A 19499-nucleotide genomic window follows, 5' to 3' on the forward strand; every position below is an offset into this window, starting at 1 on the left:
AAAACATCAGAAAGAGGAAGGGTTCAATATATTGCATAACATGCAATGGATATTTTTACTGAAATACGTGTATCAGACATAAATTATAACTCAGATTTTGGAAAAATTTAAAGTTAAATGATATAAGAGACAGAAAAAGAGTTACTGCTAACCTTCTTCCAATATTTCCAAAGCTCTAAATATCATTATGAAAGTTGAGTGAGCAAATAAATCTAGCAGGACGAATTATCTGCATTCTTTGTGTTTGTGAGAAGTTATGTTATTTATCATATTTAGATGAATTTTATGCCTTCCATTATGTGGACAATCTCATGAGTCTAATGGGGTAATTCTTCCTCTATATTCTTAATTGTGTACAGTTCCATAGAAATAGTTAAATAAGAGAAAAAATACATTTTTGTAGCATCTTTGACATCCCTTTCAAGATGTCCCAAAGTGTTTTACAGACATTTAAATAATTTTGAAATACACTGTAGTAATGTTGAAAACATGACATTCAATTTGCCCACAGCAAGTTGCCACAAATATCAATAAAATTATAACAACCTGGTAATCTTTCTTTGTGATGTTATTTATAGAGTGAATATTTCCTTGGATGCCTGTGGTAACTCCACCGTTCCTCTTCAAAGTACCTTTATGTCCACCTGAAAGAGATGACAGAGCCTGAACAATGGCTCCTCCAGCAATGCAGCACTCCCTTACTGTTTCACAGCAGTGTCATTCTAGATTTCTGAGCTCCTAAGCCTGGATAGGACTTAAGCTCATAACCTTCTGTTTCTAAAACAAGCATGTTACGACTGTGCCAGAGCTGATTTAATTACATAAACATTAATGAAGCAATGTATATACTCCAGCTGATGTCATTTTAAGTGATTCTAATATCTCAGTGGGTTTAGGATAAGTAACTAAATCAGCATTGTACTTGCTTTGAATTCTGACATTTGCTGATCTCCAAAAGAGTGGCAGAGTGTAGTTTTTATTAGCACTAAGAGGGAGGGAGAGAACTCAGTTACCATTCCTGCTCCTAATTTTTATCCAGTAGTTTTAGCTGGAAGAGTAGATACCAATGTTATGGTGCAAAATTTCCTCCACCACTTCTGTCTTGTGTTCATGACATAAATTCAGCTTCCATATGCAGACTAAGTCTTTTATTAACCAACTCCTCTTCCCTTGTACGAAGGAACAAACCCAAGATTAATAATTACCAGTTAATTAAAGTTTAAGCTGTGATTATATGAAAAGTTTTAAAATACTTTTCCACCAGACCAAACCTAAGCAGCAAGAAATAATGGAGATAATATCAGTCCATAAGAAGAATGAACTATTTTCCTTCTTAAGCAACTTGATAAACACCAGTGATATTGGATAGAAAAGCCTGTTATTTACTTATATAATACAATGTCCTGCATGAGTTAAATTAATACAAGTCCATTACCAGAGATGAACACTGGGTTTCCTTTTCTTCTCAGTACAGAAGAAGAAATAGATTTCCCCTCAGATTTCCAGTCAGAACAAAAGACACGAACAACTTAAGCTATGATATACTGCGCAAGTTCTATCTTTTAGTTTGTGAGGTCGATATTGGTGACAAGCAAATTTATCTTTTTTCTTTATAGTTCAGCAATTACACAAATTAAAAATGTGTGCATTTGAGAATATTAATATTTCAGATAATTTGTTCCCAACACCTGGCAGCAATGAAATCACAGTGTAATTTACCACCTTCAATGCAAAATACCAATTGCTTTTCAAATAGGAAATACTTTGATTAGTTTGTGTTCAAAGGTTGAAGGGACGTTACTCACAGTCTCTACTTGTAACTTTCCACATCATTCTAACATTATTTTTAAAATATCTGAAGAAAAGACACCCCAATGGAAATTTGCTTTCAAAATTTGGATAATGTCATTGTCAGACTCCTTTACTATAAAATAACATGAAACAATTGCCCAGGCTCCCATACAAAGAGTGGGCATTAGGGTGAGGTAATGGAGTGATACTTGCTGTGGGACACCATTCCAGAAAGGTGTCAATATCCCATTAACAGGAAAATTTCCAAAGTAATCTGGTTCATGTCTGGTAACATAGATTAATTATCCACTGCTCAGAGCTTTATTTTAACTTTAAATTATCAGATATCATCTAATACACAACCTGGACATGTCAATGGATTAATCAGCACATGCAGACAAAACTTTTCTGGTTTATGTTTGACGTATTTGAAAAATCAGTCTTCAGATTATCTGGGAAGACACAGCAGCTGCTCAACAGGAAGCCTGTGAGAAATCTTCCAGGCATAAATTCCTTGAGCATTTGAAAAAGAACCCTGAGTAGCAGTTTTGTGACTAACTATTTCAGCAAAAGAGACAGCAGTTTGTCCAGTACATCAAAAACAAGTTTTAAACATGTAATTCCACCCAGGGATTAAACTGTTAGCTTTACTTCCACTGGCTGAGTGATGGAGAACTTTTAACAGCCTAAAGACTTTAAGCCTCAGTGCAAGACTTCACATAAGACCCTTAACATAGGTAAAGTCTTTTAATCCTCTCGGACTACATGGTAGCTATTCAGTTTTTTCAGTAGACATGATAAAGGGTGCTAAGATATTAGATTTTGTATTTGTTTATTTGTTCACAACACATTTCAATGCCTAGAATTTTAACAAAAGTAACTGTAGCATTGCACTGACATGCAATGGACAACATTGTTGCATAGTTAAGACAGTGGTGTTGGCATTCAAAAGTCCCTGAGTGATAGCAAATGATAATTGGTATTATATAACGAATCAGGCTAGTCTCAAAGGCACATACATGCATAAAGTATGTGTGTGGAATTGCAAATATGCATTAATTGATTGGACTAATATGCAAAACTTTCAAATGGATTTCTGTGTAGGTAAAAATAAGGTCATCCAACTTGGATCTCAAAAAGACAGAACAATGTTCTTTCTAAATAGTTAAAAATGAGAAGCAAAGCGACATAAGATCCATTTACAGTACATAAATAATTAAAATATCATGTTCAGATACAGAAAATAAGACTCACAGAAAGCCAGCCTTTATATCTAGAGAACTTGGGAATAAAGGGATGGATGTTGTGTTACAGTTTTACAAAGACCTGTTCAGACTATACCTGGAGTGATCAGCTCTGGGCAGCATGACATAGGAAGGGTATGTTGGCCTGGAGCAATTGCACATAGATTTAGCCAAATGATGTCTGGGCTATAAGAGTTAAGTTTGAAGGAAAAAGACTTGCTTTTAAATAGCACTTTCATTTCTCTTTAAGGCACCCGAGGCACTTTTCAACCAAGGAACTACTTTTGAACTGTATTCCCTGTTGTGACATAAGAAGCACAGCAGTCAATTTGCTCACAACTCTGGAAACAACGTGATACTGACCAGATTATCTGTTTTACCATTATGAACAGAAGGATAAATATTGGCCAGGTCACCAGGAATAACTGCCCTGCTTTTCTTCAATGTTGTGGATAAGATCTTTTGCATCCACCTGCAAGAACAGACAGGAACTCTGTTAACGTCTAATCTGAAAGAGAGCACAACACTCCCTCAACCTAGATTTAATATTAGCCAAAGCTAATATTACAATACACAGTAAGTTTGTATTCCCTGAAATTTAGAACGATGGATGATTTGACTGAAGATTTAAAAATTGAGGGAAATGAAAGCATAAATAGAGGGATACCAACAGCAATTCTGCAAATTGTAATCAATGCAATTAACTTTGAATCTGAGATGGAAATCAAAGGTACTAAAGACTATGGGGAAATAATGGGTCCACAGAGTTACAGCACTCAACCACAATCTCACTGAATGATGGAAGACTTAAATCGTCTGCTCCTGTTCCTTTGTTCACATGGAGTTTCCTATTTCTTATAAAACAAGGAAGTGATTAGAATATATAGCAATCAACTAGTTAACAGTAAAAACAGAACCATCCATTGACAGAACATGTTCAGAGCATAACAGTGTTTTCTGTGAAGAAATGTAGTTAAAAGACAAGTGGTACAAGTTATTAAAAATATTCCAAAGGAAGAATAATGTTAACAGAAACATGTTAGGCTAAAAGCATGAGGTTAAAGTCTCAAGCAAGTTATACAAGGAGAAGATATTAATTTATAACTGAATGAACTCCCAATTAAAGCAGCTAATGAATATCCTTAAACAAATTTTGGATGTATCTCTCTATTGGTGATTATGTCTAAGTGTTCATTAAATGCTGTGGATTTTAATCATGTATCCATGCCAACACATGGAAATTCCATGTTAAGAAAAATAACCAATCAATGATCAATAACATTAAATATCAGATTAGATTTGTATTCTGGAGGTCACTCTGCAAGTTCACAGAAAGTGTCTCAGGAGACTGCACATAACTGATGTTCACCAGTACATAATTTGAAAGAAATGTGAACATGCCTTAAGTGGAGACCATCATCTGTGATGGTTTAATTTGTGAGCAAACACACAACCTAACAATCCTATTGATGAAGAGCAATGTCACACAATTTACAAGAAAAGTTTGCTTTTGCATACCAAGCCAAGATAAAATGTGAAAGAAAGCAAGATCCTGCAGTTGGCCATGTCCTCCAATTAAGACAATCAGAATTAATATTTTATTGCTAGTTGTAGGCTAAGTACAGCACAGGAATAGAACTATGGTTCGTCCAACTGTTTGGTTAAATGCCACATTTTTTAGAAAGGTTTCTTACAGAGGAGTACCCAGGACCCAATGACAACTCGTTCTTTTTTTTTCCAATTATACTTACATTGTAACAGAAAAATCATCAGTGCATAAAGAATAAACTCACAATCAAATATGATTTCCTGCCAACTTATTACACAACTGTAGATAAGGTATTGTATTCCTATTGCAAACTTCTTTAAACTTTGATGACAAAATGTTTCTACGTAGGTAGCCTTATATTAACTCAAATGTGCCTGTGCATTTTTTGGATTCAAGTGATTGACAACCAATAATACTCAATTGCGAGAAGCTCAAGGCATCCATACTCTTCAGAGATATCAGAGTGGGATGTCAATCAAATCAGTGGTGAGCGCTGAAGTGAAAAGGTCAGCAGAGCTAATGGATAGGCGTTCCAAATGACTAATTTAGACCAACCAGACTGATTGGAGAAAACATCCTGTGTTTGGCAAGGGGTTACACTGTGTTCACTTTCATTAGATATGCTTTGTAAACCTCAGTTCCCTTGTTTCTTTTAATGGTGCGTGTACAGAATTAATCATCTGGGCTCAGCCAGACACCATATCCATTACAGACTTTGCAGATGGGCACATATTGAACTGTATGCAGATTTTCTGGTTGATCTCAAGTTGATTGATATATCACTGCTGTAAGCAATACTCCTACAACAGAGTTCTTGCTTACTATTGAATTTAGTTCTTATTAAAAACAGGACATTCAATCCATTGAATAAATAATTTGGAGTCTATTCTTAAAGCTTTTGTTTGTTCATTTTCAGTGTTTTAAGGCCTACAGTTTAACTCAGGATTTGTAGGCATCCTGTTGGAGTGGATCAGGGATGTTCTATGACAAGCTTAAACCTGCCACAGGATTAGTTGGTTTGACCAAGTGACCTTGTGGGAGTAGCTGAGATGGGGGGTATTTGGTGGTGGGGGGGGGGGGTGGGGGGGGGGTTGGGTGAGGGGGGGACTGGCTCCTGGTGATTGGAAGCCTCAGCTGTGGCAATGTTTTTGTTGGCATGTTTTGTGACTGAAAGGTTTTATCAACACTACGAGATGAGCACTTTCTGAAGCTGTGCTGATGAGAATTGTGCTAATCAGCCAGGGATTATCTACAGCTCAAACTATACAGCTTCTAATTCCTCTTTCATGAATGCAGTTTAAAGAACTGAAAACAGAGCTGCATGCAGTCCATACAAACAAGAACTGAGTGGCATCAGCATCTTTTAATTAGTCCTGCTCTGTGTTTGCAATGGTGTGACAAAATTGAAATCTGTCATAATATTTGTGGAATAAGTAAAATATTAAAAAATACCAGCACAAGACAAAGACAAAAAAATAAGAAGACAAAAGACATGAGCAACATTAGAAATGCCATACAAGTGCATGACTCACTTCTAATGGCTCAGGAACTGTGTTTTATTTCTTGTATGGCAATTGCTTCCCAAACTGTCATTTCTATTTGCAGAACAAGTCTACAGAATGATGTTGACAGTACATAAAGTAATGTCATGTCTCACAGCACGTGGAATTCATACTTTAACAAAATAATGTAAATCGAAGGAAAATGTCAGGTACTGGTGGGAGATCCTACAGGTCTCTCAAATAACTGCTAATGTAGTGAAGTTTGGCACAACTTATGTTTGCTTGTTCCAAACACTTAATTTGCACTTCTAACTAATATTTCCTCCTCAAATGCTGCCACTTCAATCTAATTTACTTTAATGTACTTCACAGGCTGTAAAGGACTTTGTGAGAGCTGCTGTATAAATGCAAGGCCTTTTTTAATTACCATATTGTAATTGGATGGGAGGAACATGATGCAGGGTGAGTACTTCGAATCCTGTTTTTAAAAGGGAATAGACTCTGTGACCTCTGGCCACCAGCCTGATTTGGCTTTGTATCCTCACTCACACATGTTCTGCCAGGAGGTAAGTTTGCCTTTCCTGAGGTAATCCTTCCTGCCAGAATGTGGCCCACCCTCTTGGCCAGGAATCTGTGATGATGTAGAAAGGGGGAAGAAATGAGTGATTTCTAAAATTCCTCTGGACATGAGCAAATCAACAGAGCAAACTAGCTCTTCACACTGTCTTAGATTGCTTACAGACCTTTAATGTCTTACATTGTCCATCCTCTGCTTGTTGGTTAGTCAAGCAAGCTTTTGTGTCTGTAAGCTTTCTCCTTTGAGAAATGATTGAAGCAGAATATGAGTGAAATCAGTTGTATCAGTGCACAAGTTGTCTTGCTGTCGCAGGTGGATTCATTGTAAGTTTGATGAAATAATAGTCTTTAAGTAATAGACAGTAGCATTGTTACGTAAATACAATATGCTCTTATATCTATGCATAAGTTTTTATCTGCATCTAATTGCCCAATTGCACTTTCAATGCAATAATAATTTTTTGACCAAATTCTGTTTAATCAAAAAGGGGTGAAGAGGTCATTATACCATTCCTCACTAGCTAAATTGCAGGAACATACAGTTCTACAACGTTTATCCCAAGGCTAGAATTTCAATAACAACAGGAAAAAAAAGCTAATTTTGATTCAACCATCCTTTATCTTTTAGTGCTTGCTGAGCAGTTAGCGAGCAACTCATCAAATATAAAGGCCATTTATGAACAGATTTGACAAAGCAACAATGTTTCTGAGCATTTCACGGAAGAGGCAGAATGCATGTGAACCAGGAACTGGGGTGAAACATTGGGAAAATAGCAGGAATGAAGAAGGACTTGGAAAAAGAGTTTCAGACATCACAACAACTTAAGGCATCAATATTGGCACAGCAGGAGGATATCTTGCAGCTCCTGTTCCATCACAGTAATTTCACCAGAAATGCAATGGAAATCCTATTTACACACATCTTAATCCCCAGTGCTCATGTTCAAAGACAAAGCTGGCAGATAAGTGACAGCTTGACTCAATGGATAGCACTCTCGCCTCTGATTTGGAAGGTTGTGGATTTAACTTCTAGGCCAGGCCTTGAGACAGAAGCTAAGTTAATCCTTTATTGCAGCACTGAAGGAGTGCTGCATTGTTGACGGGTTGGATGAATTATCAGACTGAGGTTCAATTCTCCTGCTTGAGGAATTGTGAAAGACCATATACAAGGAAGAACAATGTGTTTTGCTGTTCTCACAGCTTTCTTCCTTGATTCCTACGATAAGCAAAATGTTATGTTCTGGAATTTGGACTAGAATCTGAAATACTGCTATACCTGAAAAGGACATTTTCATTAGACAAGTACCCTAACTCAGCATAGTTCAAAGTATGCACAGAGAAGGGAATAGCTTGAAGAGCCAAATGCCCCTTTCTCTTACATAATAAAAACAGAAAATGCTAGAAACACTCGACAGATTAGGCATTACCTGTGGAAAGAAAAAACAAAGTTAACATTTCAGGTTAAAGACTCTTCTTCCTTTCTGTTGGGTCTTCAACCTTAAAAGTTCTGTTGCCCCTTACTTTGCATGCATTCTTGTGTTTTTAGATTTTCATGAATCATAAATGTGGTAGTTGAAGGAAAAAGGCATTTCACATTGTTGCAAGGAGGGCTCTGTCACGGATTGGCTATTATTGTTTCAGCAGTGTCAAGGGTGTTTCAGTCTGGAGATAACTTGTGCCGTGTTGACAAGAGAAATTTTAGTGTCAGAACCAATGCAATAAAGTAGAAGACTATTCTACTCCACGTCACAGACATTTCTGAATTTGGGAAGTAATATTTTTAATGAAATATATTTTTAATGAATTTTGAACTTTGACCAACTCTAGAATAGACAGCAAGCTCAGTGCAGCATATGGTGGAACTCACTGCAATATGAAAAATCTTAATATGAAGGCTTAATAAGCAACAAATGGTAAATTAAATGGCATGAGATTTCCTTCAAAGTGTCATTGGATGAATGTTCACTAAGAAGGAACAAAATTATCACCTATTAGGTTACAAGAGAAACTTTCCACACACGTTGGAGAGTTCTGAACCTGGCAGCACTCTCGTCTATGGTATTTTTTCCCACAAGAGGTTGCAGTATCTGACATTGTGACCTGACAATTTTCTCAGTAACCTTCATTGAACACATTGTCAAAGTGACATAGAACAAGATATCATTAATTCCCTGACACATTTCTTTAGCTCAATGCACTGGATGACCACCCACAGAGATAGTGTTATTCCATTTGCCCTGGATGTTAACCCTTCCATTAGCTCATTATACTGAATGACCTAAGCAGCACATAATAATTTTCTTTATTCTTTGAGCTTGCTTTTCTTTATTAGTAAAAGATTAAAAGGAATATTACAAAACTTAATAATACTTCAGTTAAAATGTGGATAAATATTCTGGCACTTCCATTGTAAAGTAAAGCAACAGCATGGCCAATATTGTGCATTGTCTACTATATATCTACTTTATACATCTTTTTTACACAGTGTAAATACGTCTACTTTAATATTAGAAATTAACAAAATAAGAAAACATTTATTTCCAGAAGTTCATGATTATTTCTGAATAGGTTGATTCAGAAACTATCAACCAACAACAACGCCTCATTATAAAATAAGATACATCCACTCATCCTTTATTGATTTTAATGACTTAAATAACAGGGCACTACACAGACATAAATTGTCGCTGGGTAGGAACAGCAACACCACATCCACATAGATTTCTACTTTCTTGACGGCTAGTTTGTTCACACTCGGGATTGACTGTTGATAACTCAGGTAAACTAGTTGCCCAATTAGACCCATTCAAATTTTATAAAGTTTTTAACTTTATGGTCTTCTCCAAATTTAGGTAGCCTGTTTATTGTAAATTATTATAAGTGTGAAGGAAAAAAATGCTTTGAAAATATGCTTTCTTTTTCTCCAAAGTAAACAGCTGTCCCGCTTAACTAAATAGTTGCTTTTGCTTTATTAAGCAGTAACATACTTGTTTCAACAACATCTGGAACCATGGGGAGGAGTGAAACAATGGCCTCCCTTGCTCTGCTGAGTGTTTCTCTCCAATCTGATGGAGTTTCTTGTTGCATGGCCTAGCTTCAAATACTTTGAGTGCTTCAATGTCTTTCCAACCTTGAGGGAAACCAAGGTCAGAGAATGGGAAATGGCACTCCCGGCTGAATAAAATGAGAAAAGAGAGGGTGTTGTCAGTCATACTTCTCCAACTTTCAACACTCTTGAGGAGAACCCTAGAAATCCTCAGATATCATAAGCTGGCAGAAACCCAAGTTAATGCTGCAGATCTTCCATTTAAAAGCTGGTAGTTCCCTGCTGGCTTTTAAGCACGTAGAAGGCTACACTTAAGACTGCACCTGGGAGTCTTGCTCAAGTACAGCCTTCTGCTCCAGATAAGTCCCAGATCTGGGACACCTGCACTGTGCCAGTGGACTCTTTGTGGAGACTAAGGGGGAGTGCAAGCTTCCCCAGATTCCCATCTCTTAAGCTGGGAAAGCTGGTATGTTTGGGCAATTCAGCAGTCTGTGGTAGATCTAGTCCAATAAATCTTCTCATCTATTTCATATGCTTTATCCACCAGGAATAAATGCTTCCTGGGCACACGCTCATTAGAATTCAATTTCTTAAGAAGAAGCCAGAGGAATATTCTGGGTATTATTAATTGGCAACTGTTTGATGTAATATATGAAATTTCTGATAGCTATTTTAATGTAAGCTTTGACCCATTTGTTTTATTTTAACAAGGTTATCACATCTCATAAAATAATAAATAATATAACAAATAGTAATTTTTGCTGTGTCAGGTCAGTATGTTCTGACACTGTCAACACTGCATAAGATCATTGAAACTTCACTTCACACCCCAGAATATTGAATGCAAAACACTAGGCTGATATTGAAGTGCAGAATTGAAAGAGGTTTCACTGTTGGAGCTGCATTCTTTCAGGTGAGACTTTAAACTGATAGCCACAGAGCAGATGATTTAGTAATTTTCATATTACTGTTTAAGGGAGTTTGCTGACAGCAAATTGGTTGTCATGTGTTTATTATTGCAATTTAACAATACTTCATTAGCTGTAAAGTACTTTGGGATGACCTGAGATACGATAAAATCGAATATATTTTTGTCTATTTTGATGCCAGAACTTCTAAGTTTGGGGCTGCTTGTTACACCTTTAACTAAACATTTTAGTTGAGGTGCACTTCATGCGGCTAAAATTAAACCTAACAGCTGACGGTTCTTCAAAAATATATGAAGTGTTTTTGTACAAAATGTGTAGTGGTATTTTCAAATGTCACCATGCAGCTCACGGTCAAAGTAAGCAGGTATCTGATGCATAAAAGCCAACAATGGCGTGTAGATCTTTATTTTGATTATGTATGCTCCAACTTTCATCATTGATGTGGGTGCCCAGTTCCCTTGTCTGATAATCAAACATCTGATCCTGGTGGTTGGCTTGAATGTGTAAATAAGCCACATCTATCTCGTGTTCAGTGTGTTGCAAGCCCTTGCATGGAAGCAGTAAATGTACATGTCCATCAAAAGGTCAGAAATGAAAGATGGGAGATTGTGTCCAATGCATACAATCTGAGGGAGTGAAGGTCAGGGTGTGTGTCCATGGTAATTTACAGGGAGGGAGGGTTGTACTGACCTGGGTTATCATACCCTTTGGCTCTGGAAATGCCTGAAATTTAAAGTCTCATTGCCAAAGCTGAAAAAAACAGGATGCTTATCTCTAATCTGTTTACAAATGTCTCTAAAGTCTCTTGCAGACAATCAATTTAATGGAGTATTTTTGTGAACCTTTAAGAAAAGTAGATGATCTGTAGCTGGAATGTTCCAATCTGCCAATTGTCTTAAAATTTTCCAGCGCAGTTTATCCAATCTTGTCAGATTAAATAACATATTAATGAACATTTGTTAGGATAATTCTCACATAAAATCAATTATTTCTCTCTTATTCGAGGGAAGTTGAGAATTATTTATTCAAATGAACACAGATAGCAATTTACAATCAAGCATTCACTGGGAAAAAATATGAAGGAAATGAGGTACATGAGTGTTACATTAAAGGGTAGAATCCTTGCCATAATGATGAAGTATTCAAGCTAAAGACAAATGAATCTCATCATTATGCAGTGTGCATTCCATGCACTCAAGCTATTGCATTGTCAGATCATTTGGTACATCTGTCAAGTATTTCTGCTGCTTTCTCTACAGTGCAATTACAGGTAGACATCATCCTCACAGTTTGTGTTAGAGCCTTCCAGAGCTCTCACTCCCTGAAGATAGATGAGATTCTCATTATAAACAAACAAGCACTTCAGAAGGTAACATTTGACAGCTTTGGTAATCCCAAGAGTCACTTTTATCAGCTGATGGGTCTAGCACAAGGCCTGTACAGTTTCCTAGCACTGCAGGCTGCTTTGTTGCTGAATAAATTAATCTATTTTGCATTTACTTATCACTAAACAGAAAAAACTACAAAAACATTTTAATTAGCCTTATATATCCTAAGTGTGAAATACGCTATACATAACCAACCTCTAAATTTAGCCAAAAATAAATAATAAGAATGACTTTTTAATCTTATTTGATTTGTTAAAATGCACACCAACAACAGTTAAAGCTTTGTTACTTCAGCTAAAGCAGAATTATAAATAAAATTCAACTGAAATTGTCATGTAATTATTTTTTGTTAAAAGAAATCAAATTAAAATGAACATTACTTCATTGACCAATGCATCATTTGGAAAATATACCTCCTCTTGGTTGCTGAAGAACTGCTCCCTGGATCACAATGAGAATTCCATCCATCTAGAGACTCAAAGCGGACAATTCCATGTATCAACTCCAAGAAAAACGCAGGACACATTTTCAACCATGTTGCCTGTCCTTTTTTGACCTCACTATAACCTTTGACTCTGTTAATCGGAAGAGTCTATGGAGAATCATTCTCAAATTTAGCTGCCCGCAGAAATTCATTTCCATCTTGCATCTGTGACATAATGGCATGCAAGCTGTGACTTTAAGCAACGGATCCAGAACAGACCTGTTACTGGAGTGGACTGGTTTGAAATGAAATTGTGTCATTGTCTCAACACTTTTCTTAATCTTTTCAACCATAATGTTGCACCCCACCTCCAACAAGCTTCCTGCTGAAGGGAAGCTAATCTACATGCAAATGGGAAATATTTCAACCTACTTTGCTTCCACTTGCAAGATTACCCCAATTTCAGTGTTGGGCTGCAAAATGCAGATGACACCTGCACATGCACACATTCAGAGGTCAGGCTTCAAGTCATCAGTTACTTCTTCACTGAACCACATGAGAGAACATGCCTTACATTTGGCATGAGCAAAATACACGCAAATTCAGAGAGTGAGAGCTCTGGAAGGCTCTAACACAAACTGTGAGGATGACGTCTACCTGTAATTGCATGTAGAGAAAGCAGCAGAAATACTTGACAAAGGAACCAAATGATCTGACAATGCAATAGCTTGAATGCATTACTAGAAAATGTCCATATCGTGAATTTTCATAACAAGAAGCCGGATCATCTGTGCATGTGTCAAGAAACGGGAGCTGTAAAAGGACAAATTTTGTGTTCATTTGTTTACTTTTTTCACATAAATCCGTGAGAGCAAATTTTATTCCATATCTCAAATTTTTGAGTAGTGATTTGTAAATTCAGTAAGGGTGAACTTCCATTACCTGAACAGCTGTAACACGGGAGTCACCTATAAAAATCCACTACCAACCAACCAAATTCTGCTGTACAACACCACTCTCAGTCAATAAAGGTCTATGATGAAACACTGGAAAACTTGAACTATTTGTCATGGGTCAAGAGTCACTGCCCAATAAAGGCAGACATGGATGGTGAAATTCACTATCACCTTCAGTCAGTCAGCACAGCCTTATGCCTTCTATGAGGAATTAGTATTTGGGAATCAAGACCTCAAATTAAAAAAATCTCTTGGTCTACCAGGCAACGTTCATGCCTGATCTCCTCTCTGCTTCTGACTCATGGGGTATCCAGAACAGGCACCTCCAAGTCCTGGAGAGTTACTACCAATGTTGACTCTGCAAAATCTTCTGACAGGTCAAGTGAACTGACACCAGTGTCCTCTCTCAATCCAAACCTCCAGCACTGAGGCCCTAATTACACTGTCAATTTTGATGGACAGGCCACATCATTTGCATGCCCGAAACAGACACTCTATTCCAAGTTTTCTCATGGCAAGAGATTGCAAGGTGGATAAGGAAACTATCTGAGGATGTTTTCAAAGCCTCCTTGAAAAAGTATAATATCCACTCTGACTCTTGAGAATCCTTGATGCGTGACCACTCATAATGGAGAAGGGGTATTTGGGATGGCATTAAGAATCTCAATTCATCATGACCACACAGAAGCCTACAAAATGGTATAAGGAGCACCCAGCCACTACCCAGCCACTCACCCCATCAAGCACCTTCTACCTATCAGTGTCAGAGTCTGCAGGTCCCACACTGACCTTATCAACCAAGTAGGAAACCACAGAACTGCAGTGGAAGCAAGTCATCCTTGACCCCAAGGGACTGCCTAAGAAGAAAAGATATTATTTTGAGCTTCTTCAAAAACGTAATCAAAGCAATTTTTAATTAACTCATAATGGGATATTTAGAGATTACTGAGTTATTAAAATGTTATCCTGTGTACATGTCTGTTCTACATTAATATTCAATTATTTTTAACTTTTTCTTTACTAGTTTTTTTGGTTTAATTTAGAGTCCTTAAAGATTTTTTTTAATTAAATCAATCTTCAAAACATAAATGTGCAGAACATAATGCATTTAATGTCACAAAGTTATCAAAGAATTCATCAGCTAACAACTTTCTGAGGGGGCACCAGTGGAGAAAATAGGAGATGTAACCATAGAAATCATTAAAGAGTAAGACTTTATGGAAGCTTTTGAAGGAAGGAGAGAATGGACAAGCTTTAAAATGATCAAGATTGTTGGACTGCGCATTGAAAAGTGCTACGGAAAGGGTTGGAATAGAGTAGGCCAGACCCAAGAGACAAGAAAATGCAGGAAACACTCAGCAGGTCAGGCAGCACCTACAGAGAGGGAATGGTTTCTCCATCCACAGATGCTGTCTGACCTGTTGAGTGTTTCCACCACCTTTAGTTTTCATTTCAGATTTCTAGCGATCAGTTTTTGTTTTGCTTTTCGGACCCCAAGAGAAAGTGGAAAAAGAGTAGTTCTTGGAGAAAATGTAAAGATCCAGTTGGTCAGGGGGAGGGGGGAAAGTTTTGTTCATGTTGAACAATTTTCACTGCCTTGTTCAGATTAAAAGTAATATGTTGACATCATATTTGGTTGAATATACTACTTCATTTTAAAGGAGGGTCTGCTTTCTTGTTCTGCATTTGCCTGATTTCTTAACTGTACCATCTGAAATGCTTCTGTCAACACCAGCATTTCTAATCTCCTCAGTGCACTCCACTTGCCTGTGGCTCTATCATGGAACTCCACTATTATCAGAATGTTGTTGCATAACATATTGGACCAGTTCCTATCAACCATGCTCTGTAGCCTCTTGACCCATATTATTCTTGGTTCATTCATCACCTACACTCTCTAAATGACTCTCTGTATGTAAAGGACTTAATTCATATCAGTTTTATTATACTTCTTACTGATAGCCTGCTCATGTCTGTAAAGGCAATCAACTCTTAAAGCAAGCAGAAATCAGAGTACTGCATAACTTAATACTGTTTTGTTAGCAGTTGCTCAGCTGTCAGTACAGCTATTTCCAAGAAAAGCAACAGCTGGGGGAATATTACTTCAATATTAGTGACTTTTCCTTAAAAAGAAAGCTTCTGTTTATATTCCATTATTACATGATTCCCTTTTTCACAATTAGATAGCAAACATGCTTGTCATGATTGAAAGTGACTGTGAACACAGGGAGTTTATTTGGAGTTAGTATTGAGAGAGAGATTTTCATTGTGAAAATCTAAAGAAAAACTACAATTATTGGAAATCTAAAACAAAAACAGAAAATGCTGGAAACACTCAGCAGGTCAGGCTGCATCTCTTCAGTCTATCATCATGTTTTCAGATTTTCGTTAACTTTTGCTATGAGATATTAGAATGAAGCATTGTTTTGCAATTCAGTCCATCTGGGTTAAAGCTCAAAAGTATCTCCAATTATCCTTCACTTTAGCATCTTTTATGCTATCAGTGATGTTTTGCCAAATGTAGTTGCCACCTTTACTATGAGTTCATGTAACTCAATAACCTTTAGGCAATGAAAACTCAGACCATGTGTCAAATCATTATCCACTGCTCTGACTGGCTGTGCTGACCTCATCAGAACTATTCCATTACGTCTGCAATGTTCCTGATAATTAAATCCTGAAAGGTCATAGTCAATGAAACTTGTACCTTTTTCACATTTGTTCAAACTGAATATTTGCGCCTAGAATACCTGGTGATCCTTCCAAACTTCTAGATGGAAGTATCCTTGATCTTCTCATATTGATCACTCTAAACCAGCTTATTTTTCAGTTTATTCATTTATGGGAAGTGGGTATCAATAATTGTTATCCCTAATTTCCCTCTTGAGACATTGATGGTGAACAGATTTCTTAAATCAAGTCCTTCTGGTGACAATATTCCTACAGTATAAGTGGGAAAGGCACTCCTGGAATTAGGCCCAGTAGCAATGACAGAATGGGAATATAGAACATAGAACAGTACAGCACAGAACAGGCCCTTCGGCCCACAATGTTGTGTCCACATAGCTAATCCCTCCTACCTACAGAAGGCCCATATCCCTCCATTTTCTTCTCATTCATAGAACATAGAACAGTACAGCACAATACAGGGCCCTCGGTCCCGGCTCTTAAACTCGATCCCACGGCTTATAAGTGCTAATATTCCATAAGCTTTCTTAACTACCCTATCCACCTGTGAGGCAACCTTCAGGGATCTGTGGATACGGGCCCCCAGATCCCTCTGCTCCTCCACACTACCCAGAATCCTGCCATAAACTTTGTACTCTGCCTTGGAGTTTGTCCTTCCAAAGTGTACCACCTCACACTTCTCCGGATTGAACTCCATCTGCCATTTCTCTGCCCAGCTCTGGATCCTATCAATGTCCCTCTGCAGTCTTCGACAGTCCTCCACACTATCCACAACACCACTGTTCTTTGTGAAATGTGAAATTGTCCCCATCCTCAAATTTCCTGCTCTCGTTGACTGTCAGCTTATCCTTTGATCTGACACTGTCCTTAACTGCTCATTAATCATAGCGACACCAACTTTCTTCTTGGGCTAGTGTTTTATAAAGAATGCAAAACTGTTTAACATTAGCCATTGCTTGCTTGTTTTCATGCCTTTTAATGCAGTCCCCCAATCAACCAAAGGCAACTCACACCTCACTTCTTTGAAATTTGCAGTTTTATTTAAGACCCTGCTTTCAAACTGAACTTACTTCCAAGCACAATATTAAACTCTATCATATTATGATCACTCTTCCCCAAAGGTCCCTTGACGAATGGAATATTAATTACCCTTCTCCAATTACAAAACACAAGATATGAAATTACCTGTTCCCTCATTCTTTCAACTCACTGCTCCAGAAACCCAATTTGTGTACACTTCACCCTCCACGTTTACTGCTGATTTCGGTTGCACAGTCCACATGTAAAGTTCTGGTCATCACTGTTTCCCCTAGTTATATCGAAGTCTAATTTCCTGATTTGTACTGCTGGTGGGTCTGGAGACAACTTCCACCAATGTTCTCTGCCCCTCGATGTTTCCCAGATCCACCCAAACTGATTCCATTTCTTGATTTTCCAAGCTAAGGTTTGCTCTCTTCTGCTTCCATCCCACTGCTTGTCTCTCAAACTCTCTCCCACATGCAAATTCTCTCTCAAACATTCCCTCTCCTTCAAACTCTCCATCAAACACTCTCCCTCTCAAATACTCCACCTCTTCCTCAAATTCCTTTTCGCTTCCTCAAACTCTCCCTCCCTCAAATTCCCTCTCATTCTCTCCCTCTTACCCTCAAACTCTCTCCCTCAAACTCTCTCCCTCCCTCAAAATTTCTCCCTCACTCTCCCTCAAACTCAAACTTGCTCCCTCTCCCTCAAACTCCCTCCCTCCCCCAAACTCTCTCTCTCAAACACTCCCTCAAGCACTCTCCCCTCAAACATTCCCCCTCTACCTCAAACTCCACTTCCCTCCCTGAAACTCCCTCTGACTCTCTCTCCACCTCACTCTTTCCCTCACAACTCTCCCCCCCCTCAAAACTCTCACCTGACCCTCAAACTCTCTCTCTCCCCTCAAACCATCCCCGTCCCTCAAACTCTCCCTCAAACTCAAATTCCTTTTCCCTCCCTCAAATTCTCTCCAACTCTCTCCCTCTCTCCCCCAAACCCTCCCCCTCTCCCTCAAACTTTCTCCCTCACTCTCCCTCACTCTCTCCCTCTCCCGCAAACTCTCGCAGACACAAACTCTCAAACACTCCCTCTCCTTCAAACTCTTCATCACTCTCCCTCTTCCTCAAATTCCTTTTCCCTCCCTCAAACTCTCTCCCTCCCCCAAATTCTCTCTCTCCTTCAAACTCTCCCTCAAGCACCCTCCCCCTGAAACACTCCCCCTCTACCTCAAACCTCCCTCCCTCAAACTCTCTCTCCCCTCATTCTTTCCCTCAAACACTCCCTTCTCCCTCAAACACTCCTCTTCTCCCTCAAACACTCTCCTCTCTCCCTCAAACTCCCTCCCTTACCCGCAAACTCTCTCCCACACGCAAACTCTCTATCTCAAACACTCTCTCTCCTTCAAACTCTCCATCAGACACTCTCCATTTCAAACACTCCCCCTCTTCCTCAAATTCCTTTTCCCTCCCTCAAACTCTCTCTGACTGTCTCCCACTCTTACCCTCAAACTCTCTCCCTCAAATTCTCCTCATGTGCCCATCCAAGTCCCTCTTAAAAGCCCCCAATAAATTTGCCTCCACCACCCTACCAGGCAACGTATTCCAGGCATCCGCCACTCTCTCAGTAAAAAACTTACCCCTCATGTCTCTTCTGAACCTACCCCTCTCACCTTAAATGCATGCCCTCTGGTATTGGATCGCTCAATAATGGGAAAAAGATATTGCTTGTCCACCCTATCTATGCCCCTCATAATTTTATACACTTCCAACAGATCACCCCTCAGCCTCCGCTGCTCCAGAGGAAAGAGCCCAAGTTTGTCCAGCCTCTCTTGACAGCACATACCCTCTAATCCACGCAGCATCCTAGTAAACCTCCTCTGCACCCTCTCTAAAGCCTTGACATCCTTCCTATAGTGAGGTGACCAGAATTGCATGCAATACTCCCAGTGCGGCCTAACCAGAATTCTATAGAGATGCATCATAACTTCTTGGCTCCTATACTCAATACCTCAATTAATGAAAGCAAGCATTCCATAAGCCTTCTTACCCACCCTATCTACCTGTGTAGCCACTTTCAATGAGCCATGGACTTGCACCCAAGGTCTCTCTTGCTCTTCAACGCTGTTAAAGGTCTTGCCCCTCAAGAGTACACTGCCTCTTGACATTAGTCCTACCAAGGTGCAACACCTCACACTTATAGTGTGTGACTTAGAGTGGAACATGCTGCTGCTGGTAGTGTTTCCATGCACTGTTGTCCTTGTCTCCCTTGGCTGTTGAGTTCACAGGTTTGGAAGGTAAGATCAAAGTAGCCAGGGTGAGTACCTGCAGTGCATTTTGTAGTTTGTGCTCACTGCAGCCATGGTGCACTGGTGGTTGATAGAAGAAAT

At 38.6% G+C, this 19499-nt stretch overlaps 1 long non-coding RNA gene across 1 annotated transcript in view; it reads right to left on the reverse strand.

Moving 5' to 3' along the window:
• Positions 1-544: 544 nt before the first annotated feature.
• Positions 545-19499, reverse strand: part of LOC127567456 (uncharacterized) — an 84952-nt gene continuing 65997 nt past the window's right edge. The window contains exons 2-3 of the long non-coding RNA XR_007955876.1: positions 3399-3507; positions 545-644 (exon numbers count right to left, since the gene is read on the reverse strand). This is a non-coding gene — a long non-coding RNA (uncharacterized LOC127567456). The remainder of the gene's footprint in view (positions 645-3398; positions 3508-19499) is intronic.

The sequence above is a fragment of the Pristis pectinata genome, chromosome 2, assembly GCF_009764475.1.
Source record: "Pristis pectinata isolate sPriPec2 chromosome 2, sPriPec2.1.pri, whole genome shotgun sequence".
Classification (NCBI taxonomy): domain Eukaryota; kingdom Metazoa; phylum Chordata; class Chondrichthyes; order Rhinopristiformes; family Pristidae; genus Pristis; species Pristis pectinata.